Genomic DNA, 24307 nt, shown 5'->3' on the forward strand with positions numbered 1-24307 from the left:
GAAATAGGTCATTCAGGGGAATGTTCCAGACAGGAACAGGCCAGTCTCTCAGACAGGAAATAGGTCATTCAGGGGAATGTTACAGACAGTAACAGGCCAGTCTCTCAGACAGGAAATAGGTAATTCAGGGGAATGTTACAGACAGTAGCAGGCCAGTCTCTCAGAGGAAATAGGTAATTTGGGGGAATGTTACAGACAGTAACAGGCCAGTCTCTTTGGGGGGAAATGTAATGTGTACCTGTGAAGTTAGTGTTGAAATTCACACTGAAGGTTTAGCTAGCCTGCACAACTAGAAACTGGTTCCACCAAAACTGTTTCATTCCAGAAGCTGTTTCATTCATTCATTCATTCAGCTGAATTGAAACCAACAGGTATGAACCTACCATTATGATGAATGTGTGTGTATTTAAAAGCTGATGATGTGATTGTGTGTGTAGTGGGTCTCCTCTTCAGTCAGGACAGACCTCCAACACTGACTTACTGCTGCAAGAGAAGACAGGAAGAGATGAGAGTTACTGTTGGGGAAACAGCTTGTTGGGAGAACATGTTGGGAGAACATGTTGGGGGAACAGCTTGGGGGAACATGTTGGGGGAACAGCTTGGGGGAACAGCTTGGGGGAACAGCTTGGGGGAACGTGTTGTTGGAGGAGCAGCTTGGGGGAACATGTTGGGGGAACATGTTGGGGGAACATGTTGGGGGAACATGTTGGGGGAACATGTTGTTGGAGGAGCAGCTTGTGGGAACATGTTGCCAGGGTTAGTTAGGGGTAACCCTTTACACTCGTACCCGTAGACAGGTTGAAAATGACAGATTTGGACAGTAATTAGCACCTAAATTGGAACACACTACCTGTACAGTAACATGCTGTATACATGACGTCAGACCTCTGGCTTTTGGCTTTTGACTGACAGACGTTCTGAACTAGAGCACCGCACGCCACAACAAGTTTTACAGATGATTTGCTGTCCGAACGAGGGAAATGCTGTAAATGAAGTATTTTGAAAGATGAGCCGTTGAGGATTATAATTAATACCTCTTTGATGTCACACAACCATTACAAGCATTACAAATGTCTACAGCGATACAGATATGACTTATTATTGTTATCTACACGGCGTGTTGATGTGAATCACACTGCTGCTCTCTCATTTAGCTATTTGTGCTTTACAGATTATGGTTGTTGTGTACAGCTGTTCACAAATCTAAATGTGAACCCAAAAATATTTGAACCCAATAATAGTTGAATTCAAGTAGTTTAAGCTGCCTGTCAATCACTGTTTTGGCGACCAGTGGACAGCCAGTGAAAAACGCGCTCTTGCAACAGCTGTATAGTGAGGATCCCAGCCTATAGAATAACAGCTGTATAGTGTGGATCCCAGCCTATAGAATAACAGCTGTATAGTGAGGATCCCAGCCTATAGAATAACAGCTGTATAGTGTGGATCCCAGCCTATAGAATAACAGCTGTATAGTGAGGATCCCAGCCTATGGAATAACAGCTGTATAGTGTGGATCCCAGCCTATGGAATAACAGCTGTATAGTGAGGATCCCAGCCTATGGAATAACAGCTGTATAGTGAGGATCCCAGCCTATAGAATAACAGCTGTATAGTGTGGATCCCAGCCTATGGAATAACAGCTGTATAGTGTGGATCCCAGCCTATAGAATAACAGCTGTATAGTGAGGATCCCAGCCTATAGAATAACAGCTGTATAGTGTGGATCCCAGCCTATGGAATAACAGCTGTATAGTGTGGATCCCAGCCTATAGAATAACAGCTGTATAGTGAGGATCCCAGCCTATAGAATAACAGCTGTATAGTGAGGATCCCAGCCTATGGAATAACAGCTGTATAGTGTGGATCCCAGCCTATAGAATAACAGCTGTATAGTGTGGATCCCAGCCTATAGAATAACAGCTGTATAGTGAGGATCCCAGCCTATAGAATAACAGCTGTATAGTGTGGATCCCAGCCTATAGAATAACAGCTGTATAGTGAGGATCCCAGCCTATAGAATAACAGCTGTATAGTGTGGATCCCAGCCTATAGAATAACAGCTGTATAGTGAGGATCCCAGCCTATAGAATAACAGCTGTATAGTGAGGATCCCAGCCTATAGAATAACAGCTGTATAGTGTGGATCCCAGCCTATAGAATAACAGCTGTATAGTGTGGATCCCAGCCTATAGAATAACAGCTGTATAGTGAGGATCCCAGCCTATAGAATAACAGCTGTATAGTGAGGATCCTAAACAGCCGGTGAAATAGAGGTGAGTGAGATCCTCCCTTCTGAACTCCACTGTGGCATTGTGCCCCACACGGTCAGAAAACAGCTTCATTTAACACCCCGACTGGGGCTTAATAGGTCAAATCTAATTTGTACTGATGAACACATGTCCATGGGACTAACAGACACACCATCAAACACTGACCACTTCAGACTTCACAGCTGCATAATATCAAGATATCACCGTGTCGCCAATAACAAAACGCAGCATGCGCCATTCATTTTTCACGTGTAAATAGCACTTTTCAGTAGTGCTGAAAGCACGCCGTTCCATGAGAGCAGTATCTATTTTTAAACTCGAAATAATGACCCAAATCAGTCATCCATAACAACAGAATCATAAACAGAGTAGGCTAGTTAGTTTGTGAGAACACACACCACACACACACACACACACACCTCACACACACCTAACACACGCATCTCAAACTCCACTGGCCAAACACACGACAGACACACCCATGCTAACATTCCAAAGGTTAAGCTAACTCTGTTAAGAGGTGTTGTTACAACCAGGCCAGTCCACTGAAGGGTGGATATAAAATAAATCTATTGGCTGGAAAGACGGGAGAGCCCGGTAATGGGAGCAGCTCATAGGCTGCATCACCTGTCACCCAGTGAACATGGTGCTGTAAACAGAGGAGAGTAACGACCGCTCTGAGACGAGCTACTGTAGTGTTTGTGTGTGTCTCTCTCTTTGTCTGTGTGTTTCTAAGAAGGTGTGTTGTGTTGTGTTCTCAACAGGGTTTACAGATACAACAGGACAAGAATAGCAGCATTCAGACAGTAGGCAGGTCATTACTCATCAACTATTAGTCCCATCTACAGAGAGGGGTTCAACTAGATCACAGTCCTGTCTCACAGAGAGGGGTTCAACTAGATCACAGTCCTGTTTCACAGAGAGGGGTTCAACAAGATCACAGTCCTGTCTACAGAGAGGGGTTCAACTAGATCACAGTCCTGTCTCACAGAGAGGGGTTCAACTAGATCACAGTCCTGTCTCACAGAGAGGGGTTCAACTAGATCACAGTCCCATCTACAGAGAGGGGTTCAACTAGATCACAGTCCTGTCTCACAGAGAGGGGTTCAACTAGATCACAGTCCTGTCTCACAGAGAGGGGTTCAACTAGATCACAGTCCTGTCTCACAGAGGGGTTCAACTAGATCACAGTCCTGTCTAGAGAGAGGGGTTCAACTAGATCACAGTCCTGTTTCACAGAGAGGGGTTCAACTAGATCACAGTCCTGTCTCACAGAGAGGGGTTCAACTAGATCACAGTCCTGTTTCACAGAGAGGGGTTCAACTAGATCACAGTCCTGTTTCACAGAGAGGGGTTCAACTATATCACAGTCCTGTCTAGAGAGAGGGGTTCAACTAGATCACAGTCCTGTCTCACAGAGAGGGGTTCAACTAGATCATAGTCCTGTCTACAGAGAGGGGTTCAACTAGATCACAGTCCTGTTTCACAGAGAGGGGTTCAACTAGATCACAGTCCTGTTTCACAGAGAGGGGTTCAACTAGATCACAGTCCTGTCTCACAGAGAGGGGTTCAACTAGATCACAGTCCTGTTTCACAGAGAGGGGTTCAACTAGATCACAGTCCTGTTTCACAGAGAGGGGTTCAACTAGATCACAGTCCTGTCGTCTCACAGAGAGGGGTACAACTAGATCACAGTCATGTTTCACAGAGAGGGGTTCAACTAGATCACAGTCCTGTTTCACAGAGAGGGGTTCAACTAGATCACAGTCCTGTTTCACAGAGAGGGGTTCAACTATATCACAGTCCTGTCTAGAGAGAGGGGTTCAACTAGATCACAGTCCTGTCTAGAGAGAGGGGTTCAACTAGATCACAGTCCTGTTTCACAGAGAGGGGTTCAACTAGATCATAGTCCTGTCTCACAGAGAGGGGTTCAACTAGATCACAGTCCTGTTTCACAGAGAGGGGTTCAACTAGATCATAGTCCTGTCTCACAGAGAGGGGTTCAACTAGATCACAGTCCTGTTTCACAGAGAGGGGTTCAACTAGATCACAGTCCTGTTTCACAGAGAGGGGTTCAACTAGATCACAGTCCTGTTTCACAGAGAGGGGTTCAAAAAGATCACAGTCCTATTTCACAGGAAGGGGTTCAACTAGATCACAGTCCTGTCTCACAGAGAGGGGTTCAACTAGATCACAGTCCTGTTTCACAGAGAGGGGTTCAACTATATCACAGTCCTGTCTAGAGAGAGGGGTTCAACTAGATCACAGTCCTGTCTAGAGAGAGGGGTTCAACTAGATCACAGTCCTGTTTCACAGAGAGGGGTTCAACTAGATCACAGTCCTGTTTCACAGAGAGGGGTTCAACTATATCACAGTCCTGTCTAGAGAGAGGGGTTCAACTAGATCACAGTCCTGTCTAGAGAGAGGGGTTCAACTAGATCACAGTCCTGTTTCACAGAGAGGGGTTCAACTAGATCATAGTCCTGTCTAGAGAGAGGGGTTCAACTAGATCACAGTCCTGTCTACAGAGAGGGGTTCAACTAGATCACAGTCCTGTTTCACAGAGAGGGGTTCAACTAGATCACAGTCCTGTTTCACAGAGAGGGGTTCAACTAGATCACAGTCCTGTCTCACAGAGAGGGGTTCAACTAGATCACAGTCCTGTTTCACAGAGAGGGGTTCAACTAGATCACAGTCCTGTCTCAGAGAGGGGTTCAACTAGATCACAGTCCTGTTTCACAGAGAGGGGTTCAATTAGATCACAGTCCTGTTTCACAGAGAGGGGTTCAACTAGATCACAGTCCTGTTTCACAGAGAGGGGTTCAACTAGATCACAGTCCTGTCTAGAGAGAGGGGTTCAACTAGATCACAGTCCTGTTTCACAGAGAGGGGTTCAACTAGATCACAGTCCTGTTTCACAGAGAGGGGTTCAACTAGATCAGAGTCCTGTCTCACAGAGAGGGGTTCAACTAGATCACAGTCCTGTCTCACAGAGAGGGCTTCAACTAGATCACAGTCTACAGAAAGGGGTTCAACTAGATCACAGTCCTGTCTATATGTGTAGTGTACACACACACAGAGAGACACACACACACACAGACAAAGGTGAGAGGTGTGTGTAGGCCAGGTGTATAGTATACGGTACACCAGGTGTATAGTATACGGTACACCAGGTGTATAGTATACGGTACACCAGGTGTATAGTATGTGGTACACCAGGTGTATAGTATACGGTACACCAGGTGTATAGTATACGGTACACCAGGTGTATAGTATACGGTACACCAGGTGTATAGTATACGGTACACCAGGTGTATAGTATGTGGTACACCAGGTGTATAGTATGTGGTACACCAGGTGTATAGTATGTGGTACACCAGGTGTATAGTATGTGGTACACCAGGTGTATAGTATGTGGTACACCAGGTGTATAGTATGTGGTACACCAGGTGTATAGTATGTGGTACACCAGGTGTATAGTATAAGGTACACCAGGTGTATAGTATGTGATACACCAGGTGTATAGTATGTGGTACACCAGGTGTATAGTATATGGTACACCAGGTGTATAGTATATGGTACACCAGGTGTATAGTATGTGGTACACCAGGTGTATGCTACATCTGTGGCCAATGAAAAAACCTACCATCATCAACATGAACCAGTGTTAACTACTGTATTATAAACAGACCAGTTACTACCTACCATCACATCAACCAGTGTTAACTACTGTATTATAACCAGCCCAGTTACTACCATCATCACATCAACCAGTGTTAACTACTGTATTATAACCAGCCCAGTTACTACCATCACATCAACATGAACCAGTGTTAACTACTGTATTATAACCAGCCCAGTTACTACCTACCATCACCACATCAACATGAACCAGTGTTAACTACTGTATTACAACCAGCCCAGTTACTACCTACCATCATCACATCAACATGAACCAGTGTTAACTACTGTATTATAACCAGCCCAGTTACTACCTACCATCACCACATCAACCAGTGTTAACTACTGTATTATAACCAGCCCCAGATACTACCATCACATCAACATGAACCAGTGTTAACTACTGTATTATAACCAGCCCAGTTACTACCTACCATCACCACATCAACATGAACCAGTGTTAACTACTGTATTATAACCAGCCCAGTTACTACCTACCATCATCACATCAACATGAACCAGTGTTAACTACTGTATTATAACCAGCCCAGTTACTACCTACCATCATCAAATCAACATGAACCAGTGTTAACTACTGTATTATAACCAGCCCAGTTACTACCATCACCACATCAACATGAACCAGTGTTAACTACTGTATTATAACCAGCCCAGTTACTACCATCATCACATCAACATGAACCAGTGTTAACTACTGTATTATAACCAGCCCAGTTACTACCTACCATCATCACATCAACCAGTGTTAACTACTGTATTATAACCAGCCCAGTTACTACCTACCATCATCACATCAACCAGTGTTAACTACTGTATTATAACCAGCCCAGTTACTACCATCACCACATCAACATGAACCAGTGTTAACTACTGTATTATAACCAGCCCAGTTACTACCATCATCACATCAACATGAACCAGTGTTAACTACTGTATTATAACCAGCCCAGTTACTACCATCATCACATCAACATGAACCAGTGTTAACTACTGTATTATAACCAGCCCAGTTACTACCTACCATCACATCAACATGAACCAGTGTTAACTACTGTATTATAACCAGCCCAGTTACTACCATCACCACATCAACATGAACCAGTGTTAACTACTGTATTATAACCAGCCCAGTTACTACCTACCATCACATGAACCAGTGTTAGCTACTGTATTATAACCAGCCCAGTTACTACCATCACATCAACATGAACCAGTGTTAACTACTGTATTATAACCAGCCCAGTTACTACCATCATCACATCAACATGAACCAGTGTTAACTACTGTATTATAACCAGCCCAGTTACTACCATCACCACATCAACATGAACCAGTGTTAGTTAACTACTGTATTATAACCAGCCCAGTTACTACCATCACCACATCAACATGAACCAGTGTTAGTTAACTACTGTATTATAACCAGCCCAGTTACTACCTACCATCATCATGAACCAGTGTTAGTTAACTACTGTATTATAACCAGCCCAGTTACTACCTACCATCACATCAACCAGTGTTAACTACTGTATTATAACCAGCCCAGTTACTACCATCACATCAACATGAACCAGTGTTAACTACTGTATTATAACCAGCCCAGTTACTACCTACCATCAACATGAACCAGTGTTAACTACTGTATTATAACCAGCCCAGTTACTACCTACCATCATCACATCAACCAGTGTTAACTACTGTATTATAACCAGCCCAGTTACTACCTACCATCACCACATCAACCAGTGTTAACTACTGTATTATAACCAGCCCAGTTACTACCTACCATCAACATGAACCAGTGTTAACTACTGTATTATAACCAGCCCAGTTACTACCTACCATCATCACATCAACCAGTGTTAACTACTGTATTATAACCAGCCCAGTTACTACCATCATCACATCAACATGAACCAGTGTTAACTACTGTATTATAACCAGCCCAGTTACTACCATCACCACATCAACATGAACCAGTGTTAACTACTGTATTATAACCAGCCCAGTTACTACCTACCATCATCACATCAACATGAACCAGTGTTAACTACTGTATTATAACCAGCCCAGTTACTACCATCACATCAACATGAACTAGTGTTAACTACTGTATTATAACCAGCCCAGTTACTACCTACCATCACATGAACCAGTGTTAGTTAACTACTGTATTATAACCAGCCCAGTTACTACCTACCATCATCATGAACCAGTGTTAACTACTGTATTACAACCAGCCCAGTTACTACCTACCATCACCACATCAACATGAACCAGTGTTAGTTAACTACTGTATTATAACCAGCCCAGTTACTACCTACCATCACCACATCAACCAGTGTTAACTACTGTATTATAACCAGCCCAGTTACTACCTACCATCACCACATCAACCAGTGTTAACTACTGTATTATAACCAGCCCAGTTACTACCTACCATCAACATGAACCAGTGTTAACTACTGTATTATAACCAGCCCAGTTACTACCTACCATCACATGAACCAGTGTTAACTACTGTATTATAACCAGCCCAGTTACTACCATCATCACATCAACATGAACCAGTGTTAACTACTGTATTATAACCAGCCCAGTTACTACCTACCATCATCACATCAACCAGTGTTAACTACTGTATTATAACCAGCCCAGTTACTACCATCATCACATCAACATGAACCAGTGTTAACTACTGTATTATAACCAGCCCAGTTACTACCATCACCACATCAACATGAACCAGTGTTAACTACTGTATTATAACCAGCCCAGTTACTACCTACCATCATCACATCAACATGAACCAGTGTTAACTACTGTATTATAACCAGCCCAGTTACTACCATCACATCAACATGAACTAGTGTTAACTACTGTATTATAACCAGCCCAGTTACAACCTACCATCACCACATCAACATGAACCAGTGTTAACTACTGTATTATAACCAGCCCAGTTACTACCTACCATCAACATGAACCAGTGTTAACTACTGTATTATAACCAGCCCAGTTACTACCATCACCACATCAACATGAACCAGTGTTAACTACTGTATTATAACCAGCCCAGTTACTACCTACCATCAACATGAACCAGTGTTAACTACTGTATTATAACCAGCCCAGTTACTACCTACCATCACATGAACCAGTGGTCACTACTGTATTATAACCAGCCCAGTTACTACAATCATCATCATCACATCAACCAGTGGTCACTACTGTATTATCCATTAAGACTGTAGAGTCTAACACACACAGTCCTGTAGCAAAAGACTGGTCAAAGAACATTAGTATGCTCTGTGACTTACACTGACAGGAGAGAGAAAAACTACACGTCTGAATCACAGTGTAACCTAAGGCCTGAGCTGTGTTTACACAGAAGAATGCGAGAGAGAGAGATAAAGAGAGCGAGAGAGAGAGCAGTCATCTGAAATAGGGCCAGTGCCAGGTCGGTAGCCAGTAGCAGGCTGAACCCACGCAGACAGCAGGATAGTGGAGCGTAATCAACATGAATTCAGAGCAATGTCGCTGGCTATGTTTTTTTTCAGGTGCTCTGGTCAGATGAAACCAACATTGAACTTTTTGGCAACAATGCAAAACGTTATGTTTGGCGTAAAAGCAACACAGCTGAACACACCATCCCCACTGTCAAACATGGTGGTGGCAGCATCATGGTTTGGGCCTGCTTTTCTTCAGCAGGGACAGGGAAGATGGTTAAAATTGATGGGAAGATGGATGGAGCCAAATACAGGACCATTCTGGAAGAAAACCTGATGGAGTCTGCAAAAGACCTGAGACTGGGACGGAGATTTGTCTTCCAACAAGACAATGATCCAAAACATAAAGCAAAATCTACAATGGAATGGTTCAAAAATAAACATATCCAGGTGTTAGAATGGCCAAGTCAAAGTCCAGACCTGAATCCAATCGAGAATCTGTGGAAAGAACTGAAAACTGCTGTTCACAAATGCTCTCCATCCAAGCTCACTGACCTCGAGCAAGGAGGAATGGGAAAAAAATGCAGTCTCTCGATGTGCAAAACTGATAGAGACATACCCCAAGCGACTTACAGCTGTAATCGCAGCAAAAGGTGGCGCTACAAAGTATTAACTTAAGGGGGCTGAATAATTTTGCACGCCCAATTTTTCAGTTTTTGATTTGTTAAAAAAGTTTGAAATATCCAATAAATGTCGTTCCACTTCATGATTGTGTCCCACTTGTTGTTGATTCTTCACAAAAAAAGACAGTTTTATATCTTTATGTTTGAAGCCTGAAATGTGGCAAAAGGTCGCAAAGTTCAAGGGGGCCGAATACTTTCGCAAGGCACTGTATATATTTTATATATTGGATGTTCTAAGTCAACAACAAAGCTTAAACCACATCAGGAGACCACTTTTTAATGTCTGGTGTAGTTCCCTTTTAATTCCAGTGTGCACCAAGCAAGAGGCTGTTGTTTACCACTGTTTTTCAAGGCCACATTTTTATTTTTTTATTTATTTAACCTCTTCATCCTACCCCCTCCTTTTTCGAACATTCTGTTAAAAATCGCGCAACTTTTCAGCGTCCTGCTACTCATGCCAGGAATATAGTATATGCATATGATTAGTATGTGTGGATAGAAAACACTCTGAAGTTTCTAAAACTGGTTAAATCACGGCTGTGACTATAACAGATCGTGTGTTTCATCGAAAAGCGCAAGAAAAACTGCTCACTGAAAGCTAAAAATAATATCCATGCGTCACTTTCATGGATTGTTAAAAAGGCACAAAATTAATTATGGACCTGCATGCAATTCCTACAGATTCCACACGATGTCGCCATTGTCGTCATTATCCGGGGAGTTTTTTGTTGGTAAATCCAACTAACTGGATTCCATTTCTTCCGGTCTCCGCCAGGATGTTTTGAAGTGCACATTGTCAGCCATTGATTTGAAGACGAGGAGCTATTGAATACACATCGCCCTGTAATCATTTTGATAGATTATAAATGTTTACTAATACCAAAAGTTGGATTACAAAAGTATTTCGAAGTGTTTTGTGAAAGTTTATCGTCGACTTTTTTAATTTTAAAAAATGACGCTGCGTTTTAAAACAATGTTTTTTTCTGATTTACACAGCTTCCATAGATGGCTATTTTGGGTAATAATGGACCGATTTAATCGAAAAAAATACCCAATAGTGATGTTTATGGGGCATATAGGAGTGCCAACAAAGAATATCATCAAAGGTAATGAATGTTTTATATTTTATTTCTGCGTTTTGGGTAGCGCCGGCTACCGCAAAATCTGTTGTTTACGTGTCGTGCTGGTATTTTGGGGGGTGCATGCTATCAGATAATAGCTTCTCATGCTTTCGCCGAAAAGCATTTTAAAAATCTGACTTGTTGGCTAGATTCACAACGAGTGTAGCTTTAATTCAATACCCTGCATGTGTATTTTGATGAACGTTTGAGTTTTAACGAGTACATTTAGCATTTAGCGTAGCGCATTTGCATTTCCAGGTGCCTAGTTGAGACATCTGCGTCTCAAGTAGGAGCAAGAAGTTTTAACGAGGCAAGTCGGTTAAAGAACAAATTTTTATTTACAATGACGGCCTACCAAAAGGCATCCTGCAGGGACGGTGGCCTGGGATAAATATATATATATATATATATATTTTTTTTTAAATACAATATAAATATAGGACAAAACACACATCACGACAAGAGAGAGAACACTACATAAAGAGAGACCTAAGAAAACAACATCGCAAGGCAGCAACACAGCATGGTAACAACGTAGCAACACAACGTGGTAGCAACACAATGTGATAGCAGCACAACAACATGGTAGCAACACAACAACATGGTAGCAACACAACAACATGGTAGAAACACAGCATAACACAACATGGTAGCAACACAATGTGGTAGCAACACAACATGACATGGTAAAAACACAACATGTGATGGTAGAGTTTGCTAAACAAATACTGATGCAAATAATCATGATATCATTCTGCCAAAGTATGCACAGCACTTGGTAGTTAACAATTAATTGACAAGGTTTTTAGGGAAAGCCCATCCCTCTACCAGGAGGTTTTTAGGGAAAGCCCATCCCTCTACCAGGAGGTTTTTAGGGAAAGCCCATCCCTCTACCAGGAGGTTTTTAGGGAAAGCCCATCCCTCTACCAGGTTTTTAGGGAAAGCCCATCCCTCTACCAGGAGGTTTTTAGGGAAAGCCCATCCCTCTACCAGGAGGTTTTTAGGGAAAGCCCATCCCTCTACCAGGAGGTTTTTAGGGAAAGCCCATCCCTCTACCAGGAGGTTTTTAGGGAAAGCCCATCCCTCTACCAGGAGGTTTTTAGGGAAAGCCCATCACTCTACCAGGTTTTTAGGGAAAGCCCATCCCTCTACCAGGAGGTTTTTAGGGAAAGCCCATCCATATACCAGGAGGTTTTTAGGGAAAGCCCATCCATATACCAGGAGGTTTTTAGGGAAAGCCCATCCCTCTACCAGGAGGTTTTTAGGGAAAGCCCATCCCTCTACCAGGAGGTGTTTAGGGAAAGCCCATCCCTCTACCAGGAGGTGTTTAGGGAAAGCCCATCCCTCTACCAGGAGGTTTTTAGGGAAAGCCCATCCCTCTACCAGGAGGTTTTTAGGGAAAGCCCATCCCTCTACCAGGAGGTTTTTAGGGAAAGCCCATCCATATACCAGGAGGTTTTTAGGGAAAGCCCATCCCTCTACCAGGAGGTTTTTAGGGAAAGCCCATCTCTCTACCATGAGGTTATTAGGGAAAGCCCATCCCTCTACCAGAAGGAGTCCGTCCTCGTTCTCTGTATCGCAGATTTTATAAGTGAAGGGAACCAACCCAACGTATAGCCTGACAGATTTCTCCTCCCCCACTGTGTCAAGCAGAGCCACAGCCACCTGTCATGAAAATGGGAGAGGACCGAGAGGGAGAGTATAGAAAGCAAGAGGATAGAGAGGATAGAGAGGGAGAGAAAGATTATAGAGAGCAAGAGGATAGAGAGAGGATAGAGAGCAAGAGGACAGAGAGAGAGGACAGAGAGAGAGGACAGAGAGAGAGGACAGAGAGAGAGGACAGAGAGAGAGGACAGAGAGTCAAGTTTTAAGGCTCTATTTTTAAACAGCCTTCGTTATAGTAGGCCTATGGTCAGGGTCGCAGACGTGGGGCACAACATGGTAGCAATATAGCAGACGTGGGGCTCGTTTACCATTCCATTCTTGTGTGGCGGCTAAGGAGTATTGGTATCTCTGAGGGGTCTTTGGCCTGGTTTGCTAACTACCTCTCTCAAAGAGTGCAGTGTACAAGGTCAGAACACCTGCTGTCTCAGCCAGTGCCTGTCACATGGGAGTACCCCAAGGCTCGATCCTAGGCCCCACACTCTTCTCAATTTGCATCAACAACATAGCTCAGGCAGTAGGAAGCTCTCTTATCCATTTATATGCAGATGACACAGTTTTATACTCAGCTAGCCACTCCCCTGAATTTTGTATTAAATGCTCTACAACAAAGCTTTCTTCGTGTTCAACAAGCTTTCTCTACCCTTAACCTAATTTAGAACACCTCCGAAACAAAGGTCATGTGGTTTGGTAAGAATGTCCCACTCCCCACAGGTGAGATTACTGCCTCTGAGGGATTAGAGCTTGAGGTAGTCACCTCATACAAGTACTTGGGAGTATGGCTAGACGGTACACTGTCCTTCTCTCGGCACATATCAAAGCTTCAGGCTAAAGTTAAATCTATACTTTTTTTTTTTTTTACCTTTATTTAACTAGGCAAGTCAGTTAAGAACAAATTCTTATTTTCAATGACGGCCTAGAAACAGTGGGTTTACTGCCTGTTCAGGGGCAGAACGACAGATTTGTACCTTGAACAACCTTCCGGTTACTAGTCCAACGCTCTAACCACTAGGCTACCCTGCCGCCCCAGGGGTTTAGACTTGGTTTCCTCTATCGTAAATCGCTCCTCGTTCACCCCAGCTACCAAACTAACCCTGATTCAGATGACCACCCTACCCATGCTAGACTACGGAGATGTAATTTATAGATAGTCAGGAAAGGGTGTTCTCGAGCGGCGAGATGTTCTTTACCATTCAGCCATCAGATTTGTCACCAAATGCTCCTTATAGGACACATCACTACACTCTATACTCTTTAAACTGGTCATCTCTGTAAACCTGTCGCAAGACCCACTGGCTGATGCTCATTTATAAACCCCTCTTAGTGTAACAGTATAGCTTCCGTCCCTCTCCTGGCCCCGACCTGGGCTCCAACCAGGGACCCTTCCGTCCCTCCCCTCGCCCCGGGCTCCAACCAGGGACCCTTCCGTCCCTCTCCTCGCCCCTACCTGGGCTCCAACCAGGGACACATCAACAACTGCCACCCACAAAGCATCGTTACCCATCACTCCACAAAAGCCACGGCCCCTTGCAGAGCAAGGGGAACAACTACTTCAAGGTCTCAGAGCGAGTGACGTCACCGATTGAAACGGTCTGTCCAGCCCCGAAGGTCAGGACTACAGGTCAGTCCAGCCCTGAAGACAGGACTACAGGTCAGACTACGGGTCAGACTACAGGTCAGTCCAGCCCCAAAAGTCAGGACTACAGGTCAGACTACAGGTCAGGACTACAGGTCAGACTACAGGTCAGTCCAGTTGTTTCTGTAGCAGCAGTAAGGTCAGAGATGTATGCAGCCTAGACCTACAGTCCATTTAGGACCCCGTTTTGTAGGACAAAACATTAAGATGTAGAATACACTGAACAGATATCCCTCTATGACACGTTGAGTAAGCAATCGTGTCATAGTCTGATCTATTCATGACATTTCTATCCACAACATTCAGAACATTTACACTGACAGAAGGCTAACTGTCTGCCTCCTAAATGGCACCCTATTCCCTAGTGTCAGCTGAGGCCTATGGGCCCTGGTCAAAAGTAGTGCACTATATAGGGAATAGGGTGCGATTCGGGACACAGCCCCTGGCTGGCTCAAGCCCCTCCACTACAGCCACTCAGTAGACTGTAGTCTGTCCTCTCCGTTCCCTAGGGAACCACAGTAACACGACACCCTTCTATCTGGTCTTGGACAGACAGCAGACTCTGGGTAGGATCCACTTACACTGGCTGAGGTGCTGCTGGGTGGAGGATGGAGGGATGGTGGCGCCAGAACCCCCGTCCCCCCCGAGCTTGTCTGACAGAGCAGCCCAACTCTGACCTAAAACAATGGCCGACATCTGGCTCTGTATTTTCTCTACTACTACTACTACTACTACTACTAACTACTACTACTACTACTACTAACTACTACTAACTACTACTACCACTACTACTACTACCACTACTACTAACTACTACCACTACTACTAACTACTAGGTCTATTCTCTGTGGATGTTCTTAGCTTACCTGCTCAATGAGTTGGCAGTCTGACACCTTGGCAGACCTTTACACTACGGGAATACTCTCTCCCTATCCATGGCAACACAGAATATCACGCTCCAGAATACCTGGGGTCAACCTTGAAGAGAGGGCACTGAAAGGCAGTGAAGCCGCTCTTCTACAAACTTCAGAATGCAGATTCTACCAGGACTAGTGAGTCATCAGTACAGATAATGTAGTAGTCGTCATTATCAACAGATTCTACCAGGACTAGTCAGTCATTAGTACAGATAATGTAGTAGTCATCATTATCAACAGATTCTACCAGGACTAGTGAGTCATCAGTACAGATAATGTAGTAGTCATCAGTACAGATAATGTAGTAGTCATCAGTATCAACAGATTCTACCAGGACTAGTCAGTCATTAGTACAGATAATGTAGTAGTCATCATTATCAACAGATTCTACCAGGACTAGTCAGTCATTAGTACAGATAATGTAGTAGTCATCATTATCAACAGATTCTACCAGGACTAGTGAGTCATCAGTACAGATGATAATGATGACTACTAGACTCTCAACCTTCTGTTGATAATAATGACTATAGGTCTATTGAGAAGGAAGCTACAGCCATCACCCTCATCCTATAGGTCTATTGAGAAGGAAGCTACAGTTATCACCCTCATCCTATAGGTCTACTGAGAAGGAAGCTACAGTTATCACCCTCATCCTATAGGTCTACTGAGAAGGAAGCTACAGTTATCACCCTCATCCTTTAGGTCTACTGAGAAGGAAGCTACAGCCATCACCCTCATCCTATAGGTCTATTGAGAAGGAAGCTACACAGTTATCACCCTCATCCTATAGGTCTATTGAGAAGGAAGCTACAGCCATCACCCTCATCATATACAGTACCAGTCAAAAGTTTGGAAACACCTAGTCATTCAAGGGTTTTTCTTTCTACATTGTAGAATCATAGTGAAAACATCAAAACTATGAAATAACACATATGGAATCATGCAGTAACACCCAAAAAAAGTGTTAAACAAATCAAAATATATTTTATATTTGAGATTCTTCAAAATAGCCACCCTTTGCCTTGATGACAGCTTTGCACACTCAGAGTAGGTGAACGGATGATCTCCGCAGGTGTGGTTCCCACCGTGAAGCATGGAGGAGGAGTCGGTCTGGCTAATAGTCTTTTCATAGTGGCTGTGAGTCGGTCTGGCTAATAGTCTTTTCATAGTGGCTGTGAGTCAGTCTGGCTAATTGTCTATACATAGTGGCTGTGAGTCAGTCTGGCTAATAGTCTTTTCATAGTGGCTGTGAGTCAGTCTGGCTAATAGTCTTTTCATAGTGGCTGTGAGTCAGTTGGGCTAATTGTCTATACATAGTGGCTGTGAGTTGGTCTGGCTAATTGTCTATATATAGTGGCTGTGAGTCGGTCTGGCTAATTGTCTATACATAGTGGCTGTGAGTCAGTCTGGCTAATTGTCTACACATAGTGGCTGTGAGTCGGTCTGGCTAATAGTCTACACATAGTGGCTGTGAGTCGGTCTGGCTAATTGTCTACACATAGTGGCTGTGAGTCAGTCTGGCTAATTGTCTACACATAGTGGCTGTGAGTCGGTCTGGCTATTTGTCTAAACATAGTGGCTGTGAGTTGGTCTGGCTATTTGTCTAAACATAGTGGCTGTGAGTTGGTCTGGCTAATTGTCTAAACATAGTGGCTGTGAGTTGGTCTGGCTATTTGTCTAAACATAGTGGCTGTGAGTTGGTCTGGCTATTTGTCTAAACATAGTGGCTGTGTGTGTGAGAGATAAGAACACAGAATGATTAGTCCTAAATGTCCTGAGACATTACACTGAGACAACAGAACAGAGAAGGTCAAAACAGAGCAGGTCAGAACAGAACAGACCAGAGCAGGTCAGATCAGAACAGAGCAGAGCAGAACAGAGCAGAGCAGAACAGAGCAGAGCAGAACAGAACAGAGCAGAGCAGGTCAGAACAGAGCAGGTCAGAACAGAGCAGAGCAGAGCAGGTCAGAACAGAGCAGGTCAGAACAGAACAGAGCAGAGCAGGTCAGAACAGAGCAGAGCAGAGCAGGTCAGATCAGAGCAGAGCAGGTCAGAACAGAGCAGAGCAGGTCAGAACAGAGCAGAGCAGGTCAGAGCAGAGCAGAGCAGGTCAGAACAGAGCAGAACAGAGCAGGTCAGAACAGAGCAGAACAGAGCAGAACAGGTCAGAACAAAGCAGAACAGAGCAGAGGTCTAAACAGAGCAGGTCAGAGCAGAGCAGGTCAGAGCAGAGCAGGTCAGAGCAGAGGTCAGAGCAGAGGTCAGAGCAGAGGCCAGAGCAGAACAGAGGTCAGAGCAGAGGTCAGAGCAGAGGCCAGAGCAGAACAGAGCAGGTCAGAACAGAACAGAGACCTTAATTTAAAAAAACAGGCTTCTCTCTGACACACAACACCTAAGCTACACTCGTACACAGTCGGACTGTGACACACAACACCTAAGCTACACTCGTACACAGTCGGACTGTGACACACAACACCTAAGCTACACTCGTACACAGTCGGACTGTGACACACAACACCTAAGCTACACTCGTACACAGTCGGACTGTGACACACAACACCTAAGCTACACTCGTACACAGTCGGACTGTGACACACAACACCTAAGCTACACTCGTACACAGTCGGACTGTGACACACAACACCTAAGCTACACTCGTACACAGTCGGACTGTGACACACAACACCTAAGCTACACTCGTACACAGTCGGACTGTGACACACAACACCTAAGCTACACTCGTACACAGTCGGACTGTGACACACAACACCTAAGCTACACTCGTACACAGTCGGACTGTGACACACAACACCTAAGCTACACTCGTACACAGTCGGACTGTGACACACAACACCTAAGCTACACTCGTACACAGTCGGACTGTGACACACAACACCTAAGCTACACTCGTACACAGTCGGACTGTGACACACAACACCTAAGCTACACTCGTACACAGTCGGACTGTGACACACAACACCTAAGCTACACTCGTACACAGTCGGACTGTGACACACAACACCTAAGCTACACTCGTACACAGTCGGACTGTGACACACAGCACCTAAGCTACACTCGTACACAGTCGGACTGTGACACACAACACCTAAGCTACACTCGTACACAGTCGGACTGTGACACACAACACCTAAGCTACACTCGTACACAGTCGGACTGTGACACACAACACCTAAGCTACACTCGTACACAGTCGGACTGTGACACACAACACCTAAGCTACACTCGTACACAGTCGGACTGTGACACACAACACCTAAGCTACACTCGTACACAGTCGGACTGTGACACACAACACCTAAGCTACACTCGTACACAGTCGGACTGTGACACACAACACCTAAGCTACACTCGTACACAGTCGGACTGTGACACACAACACCTAAGCTACACTCGTACACAGTCGGACTGTGATACACAACACCTAAGCTACACTCGTACACAGTCGGACTGTGACACACAGGATTTTATCAGCGAAACTAATTCAAATATGTCAATCTCCTACAGATCCTAAAGTAAACACAGGTAACCTCCATTTGCTCGGTGGTTTCCTTGTTCATATGTCTAAGTTCATGTCAACATCTCTCAACGTCTAGACTCCAAACGGTGCCAGTAGGCCCTGGCTGCCTGAGGAACAGACCAAGGGGCGAGGCCCGCCGGCTGTCTGAGGAACAGACCAGGGGGAGAGGCCCGCCGGCTGCCTGAGGAACAGACCAAGGGGCGAGGCCCGTCGGCTGCCTGAGAAACAGACCAGGGGGCGAGGCCCGCCGGCTGCCTGAGGAACAGACCAGGGGCCGAGGCCCGCCGGCTGCCTGAGGAACAGACCAGGGGGCGAGGCCCGCCGGCTGCCTGAGGAACAGACCAGGGGGCGAGGCCCGCCGGCTGCCTGAGGAACAGACCAGGGGGCGAGGCCCGCCGGCTGCCTGAGGAACAGACCAGGGGCCGAGGCCCGTCGGCTGCCTGAGGAACAGACCAGGGGGCGAGGCCCGCCGGCTGCCTGAGGAACAGACCAGGGGGCGAGGCCCGCCGGCTGCCTGAGGAACAGACCAGGGGCCGAGGCCCGTCGGCTGCCTGAGGAACAGACCAGGGGGCGAGGCCCGCCGGCTGCCTGAGGAACAGACCAGGGGGCGAGGCCCGCCGGCTGCCTGAGGAACAGACCAGGGGCCGAGGCCCGTCGGCTGCCTGAGGAACAGACCAGGGGGCGAGGCCCGCCGGCTGCCTGAGGAACAGACCAGGGGGCGAGGCCCGCCGGCTGCCTGAGGAACAGACCAGGGGCCGAGGCCCACCGGCTGCCTGAGGAACAGACCAGGGGGCGAGGCCCGCCGGCTCTCTGAGGCTGGGCACTCATTTTCCCCTCTTCCTCTCCTCCAGTCTCCAGGTTTAAAAAAATAATAAAAATTCTTTATATCAACTGTGAAGACAAATAGTGAATATTAGCGAGAGCCTGACAAATTCTCACACAACACGAGGGAGAGAAGGGAGGGACATTTCTATGTAGAGGGGGAGGGAGGGAGGGAGGAAGTGGTGGGGGGGGTCCAGACTGCCACGATTTAGTTGCATATTGCGACCCTTTGACTTGGATGTGGGTCCGAGGTGCATATTGCGACCCTTTGACTTGGATGTGGGTCCGAGGTGCATATTGCGACCCTTTGACTTGGATGTGGGTCCGAGTTACATTTTTAATTAGTATCATCAGTGTGAGCTACACATTTCACATGGTCACCTCACTCAAAATGGACCTTTTCTTTTTTTAGGAGGCTAAAAACATGTTTTGAAGAAAGGATGTGATCAGCTTTCATATCATTATTATTATTTCATATCATAATCAGGTATCATTTTGATTTCTCAGCAACTAAAACAGCAACTATTTTACAACCAAGATATTTGATATGGCTCTGAGATATGGAATGTGCATTGGCCATTGTGACTGCATTAGGACTCATTGGGCGATAGGCTAAAACTACAACAATCTTTAAAAACATTTACTGTTAGATGAATAAAAATGGCTACTGTTATATGTACAGTTAGCAACCTAGCTAATGTGTTTAGAGTTTCCATTATCGCCTATGATATCGCCTATTAGCACACAAAGATGCAAAAGTCCTCGACACCAGAACCAAAACAAATCAGAAAATTCTGGAGCCCCATTTTAACAATAAAATATAACAGCATAATTGTCAACCCAGAATGCAAGATAATCACTGGATTAGGTTGTACATGAAAATATTTAGAGACACAACATGAAAAGATGAAACGATGTATTTCTTAGCGTCTCAGTAGTGTAGTACACGTTTTAATAAAGCAATGTGAATGTCTTAGTGGCAGCAGGGGATAAGGTTAGTCTGGAGTCCTGGAGGGCGGGATCGACTCACTGGCTGTGCTGCTTACTGATACTGAAGGGTGAGTCAACAAAACGCTAGCCAAGGTGTGGGTTTAGGCTTCCATGGGAAGGAGTGTGCAACATCTGACCTCTCTGCGGCTATAGTCCCAGCCAGGACCTCTCCACGGCTATAGTCCCAGCCAGGACCTCTCCACGCGGCTATAGTCCCAGCCAGGACAGGACCTCTCCACGCGGCTATAGTCCCAGCCAGGACCTCTCCACGCGGCTATAGTCCCAGCCAGGACAGGACCTCTCCACGCGGCTATAGTCCCAGCCAGGACAGGACCTCTCCACACGGCTATAGTCCCAGCCAGGACAGGACCTCTCCACGTCTATAGGTCCAGCCAGGACAAGACCTCTCCAAGTCTATAGTCCCAGCCAGGACAGGACCTCTCCACGTCTATAGGTCCAGCCAGGACAGGACCTCTCCACGTCTATAGGTCCAGCCAGGACAGGACCTCTCCACGTCTATAGGTCCAGCCAGGACAGGACCTCTCCACGTCTATAGGTCCAGCCAGGACAGGACCTCTCCACGTCTATAGGTCCAGCCAGGACAGGACCTCTCCACATCTATAGTCCCAGCCAGGACAGGACCTCTCCACGTCTATAGTCCCAGCCAAGACAGGACCTCTCCACGTCTATAGTCCCAGCCAGGACAGGACCTCTCCACGTCTATAGTCCCAGCCAGGACAGGACCTCTCCACGTCTATAGGTCCAGCCAGGACAGGACCTCTCCACGTCTATAGGTCCAGCCAGGACAGGACCTCTCCACGTCTATAGTCCCAGCCAGGACAGGACCTCTCCACGTCTATAGTCCCAGCCAGGACAGGACCTCTCCACGTCTATAGTCCCAGCCAGGACAGGACCTCTCCACGTCTATAGGTCCAGCCAGGACAAGACCTCTCCAAGTCTATAGTCCCAGCCAGGACAGGACCTCTCCACGTCTATAGGTCCAGCCAGGACAAGACCTCTCCAAGTCTATAGTCCCAGCCAGGAACTGTCCAAGTCTATAGGCCCAGCCATTTTTCATTAGGTCAACACTCTTGTAGCCTGAATGAATTGATGCGTCTTACTGACAAACGGACCTTTTTGTGTGGAAAGGAAAGTCGGGACACCTGGCGAGGGGCTGTAATAGGTGGGGGTGTTCATTTTAATATTTGGGTTTTTTGAACACATATTAAACACCAGCTATTTTGTTGGAACAAAACTACCTCCATATTTCATTTTTTCAACCTCTACCTTGTTACCATCAGATGAGTCCTGTGATACTGACATAGAGCACAACGGAGAAGACCACCGTGTTCCTGAGAGTCTCCCCTTTCCATAGTGGGGTAATATTCATTAGTCGCCCAAACGGTTTGGACGCTACAAGACAGAAGGTGGCACATCGGTGGTACCGACTTCCGACGAGTTCCGTGGAGGCTTCTGGGGGTCGTAGGTCAAAACGGAGAAGAACATTGTGGGGGTTTGTTGGGGAGGGGTCGTAGAGCAAAATGGAGAACACCACCGTGTTCGCAACAGTCAAATCAATCCATAGTGGTCATGTTTTTTTAGGCCAAACCTTTCGGACGTACAGACGTTTTCGTGAGAAGATTGATATTCGGGACGTAGCTCTGTCATCTCCCACCGCAGATGGGTTGTCTCATTGTCTGATAAACACTGCTGTAGCTCTGTCACCTCCCACCGCAGATGGGTTGTCTCATTGTCTGATAAACACTGCTGTAGCTCTGTCACCTCCCACCGCAGATGGGTTGTCTCATTGTCTGATAAACACTGCTGTAGTTCTGTCACCTCCCACCGCAGATGGGTTGTCTCATTGTCTGATAAACACTGCTGTAGCTCTGTCACCTCCCACCGCAGATGGGTTGTCTCATTGTCTGATAAACACTGCTGTAGCTCTGTCACCTCCCACCGCAGATGGGTTGTCTCATTGTCTGATAAACACTGCTGTAGCTCTGTCACCTCCCACCGCAGATGGGTTGTCTCATTGTCTGATAAACACTGCTGTAGCTCTGTCACCTCCCACCGCAGATGGGTTGTCTCATTGTCTGATAAACACTGCTGTAGTTCTGTCACCTTCCACCCGCAGATGGGTTGTAGCTCTGTCACCTCCCACCTCAGATGGGTTGTCTCATTGTCTGATAAACACTGCTGTAGCTCTGTCACCTCCCACCGCAGATGGGTTGTCTCATTGTCTGATAAACACTGCTGTAGCTCTGTCACCTCCCACCGCAGATGGGTTGTCTCATTGTCTGATAAACACTGCTGTAGCTCTGTCACCTCCCACCGCAGATGGGTTGTCTCATTGTCTGATAAACACTGCTGTAGCTCTGTCACCTCCCACCGCAGATGGGGAAGGCCGCTATTGGCGGAGGCGGTGGATTGAAACGCAGCCTATACAAACAAATAATAGATCTCTAGTTTAAACTGATGGATTTTGATGGAAATGTTTTTTATTATGTTACTTAGATTGACATAACGGGTCAATAAACTCTTTAGGAGAATGGTTAACTTAGCATTATTTAGAGACCCCCCCAAAGTTTGAGTTGTTGTATTTAGAGGGCTCATTTCTCATTCGGGGGGGGGGGGGGGGGGGGGGGGGGGGTGAGCCTGGGACCGTTACGTCACGGTAATTAGGCTTCTCCAAGGTCTGATGCTGCTGATGGTCATTAGTAACCTACCAAACTTGCTAACTGCCTGGTACTCAGCACTTTATTGTCCATCTAAATCACTCTGACATCAACGCTAATGTAATCGAAAATCTAATCAAACACTTCATGAAAGGCCATGAGCTCATGTTGCGCAACATTTCTATAGGCTATGCAATTGCGTGAGAAAACAGAGTGATGGCCTCTAATAAAAAGAGGAGGTTCCCTTCAGCTTTCTATAGGCTATGCCTACTGTATTTATTTCTCAACTTTCCCAATATTAAGCACATTGTTTATCTTTACAACAGGAGTACAGTTTACCTGCTGGCATGAAAATGAACCACGGGAAAAGCGTCCTCCATTCGCTATTTAAGTGCATAGATTACGTATTTTTTCCCTCTGCCCCTGTTTCAGGACAGGTGCATGATAATGGTCCATTATTAATCAAAACAATCAGTTTGTATGATGGCAATTTGCATATACTCCAGAATGTTATGAAGAGTGATCAGATGAATAGCAATTAATGGCAAAGTCCCTCTTTGCCATGCAAATGAACTGAATCCCCCAAAAACATTTCCACTGCATTTCAGCCCTGCCACAAAAGGACCAGCTGACATCATGTCAGAGATTCTCTCGTTAACACAGGTGTGAGTGCTGACAAGGCTGGAGATCACTCTGTCATGCTTGGAATCATTGTTCTTCCTCTGTCAACCATGGTTACCTGCAAGGAAACACGTGCCGTCATCATTGCTTTGCATGAAAAAGGGCTTCATAGGCAAGGATATGTCTGCCAGGAGATTGCACCTAAATCAACCATTTAT

General features: G+C 45.7%; 1 protein-coding gene across 6 annotated transcripts in view; it reads right to left on the reverse strand.

The window, feature by feature from the left end:
* The window catches only part of LOC139394518 (rab-3A-interacting protein-like), a 63697-nt gene that overhangs the window by 36651 nt on the left and 2739 nt on the right, over window positions 1-24307 (reverse strand). For 5 of the 6 annotated variants that reach the window (XM_071142601.1, XM_071142602.1, XM_071142607.1 and 2 more), the window contains exon 2: window positions 384-483. The gene's annotated coding sequence lies outside the window, so the exon portion shown is untranslated. The remainder of the gene's footprint in view (window positions 1-383; window positions 484-24307) is intronic. The other variant, XM_071142603.1, reaches the window with a different exon arrangement.

This window comes from Oncorhynchus clarkii, unplaced genomic scaffold (assembly GCF_045791955.1).
Source record: "Oncorhynchus clarkii lewisi isolate Uvic-CL-2024 unplaced genomic scaffold, UVic_Ocla_1.0 unplaced_contig_800_pilon_pilon, whole genome shotgun sequence".
Lineage (NCBI taxonomy): Eukaryota > Metazoa > Chordata > Actinopteri > Salmoniformes > Salmonidae > Oncorhynchus > Oncorhynchus clarkii.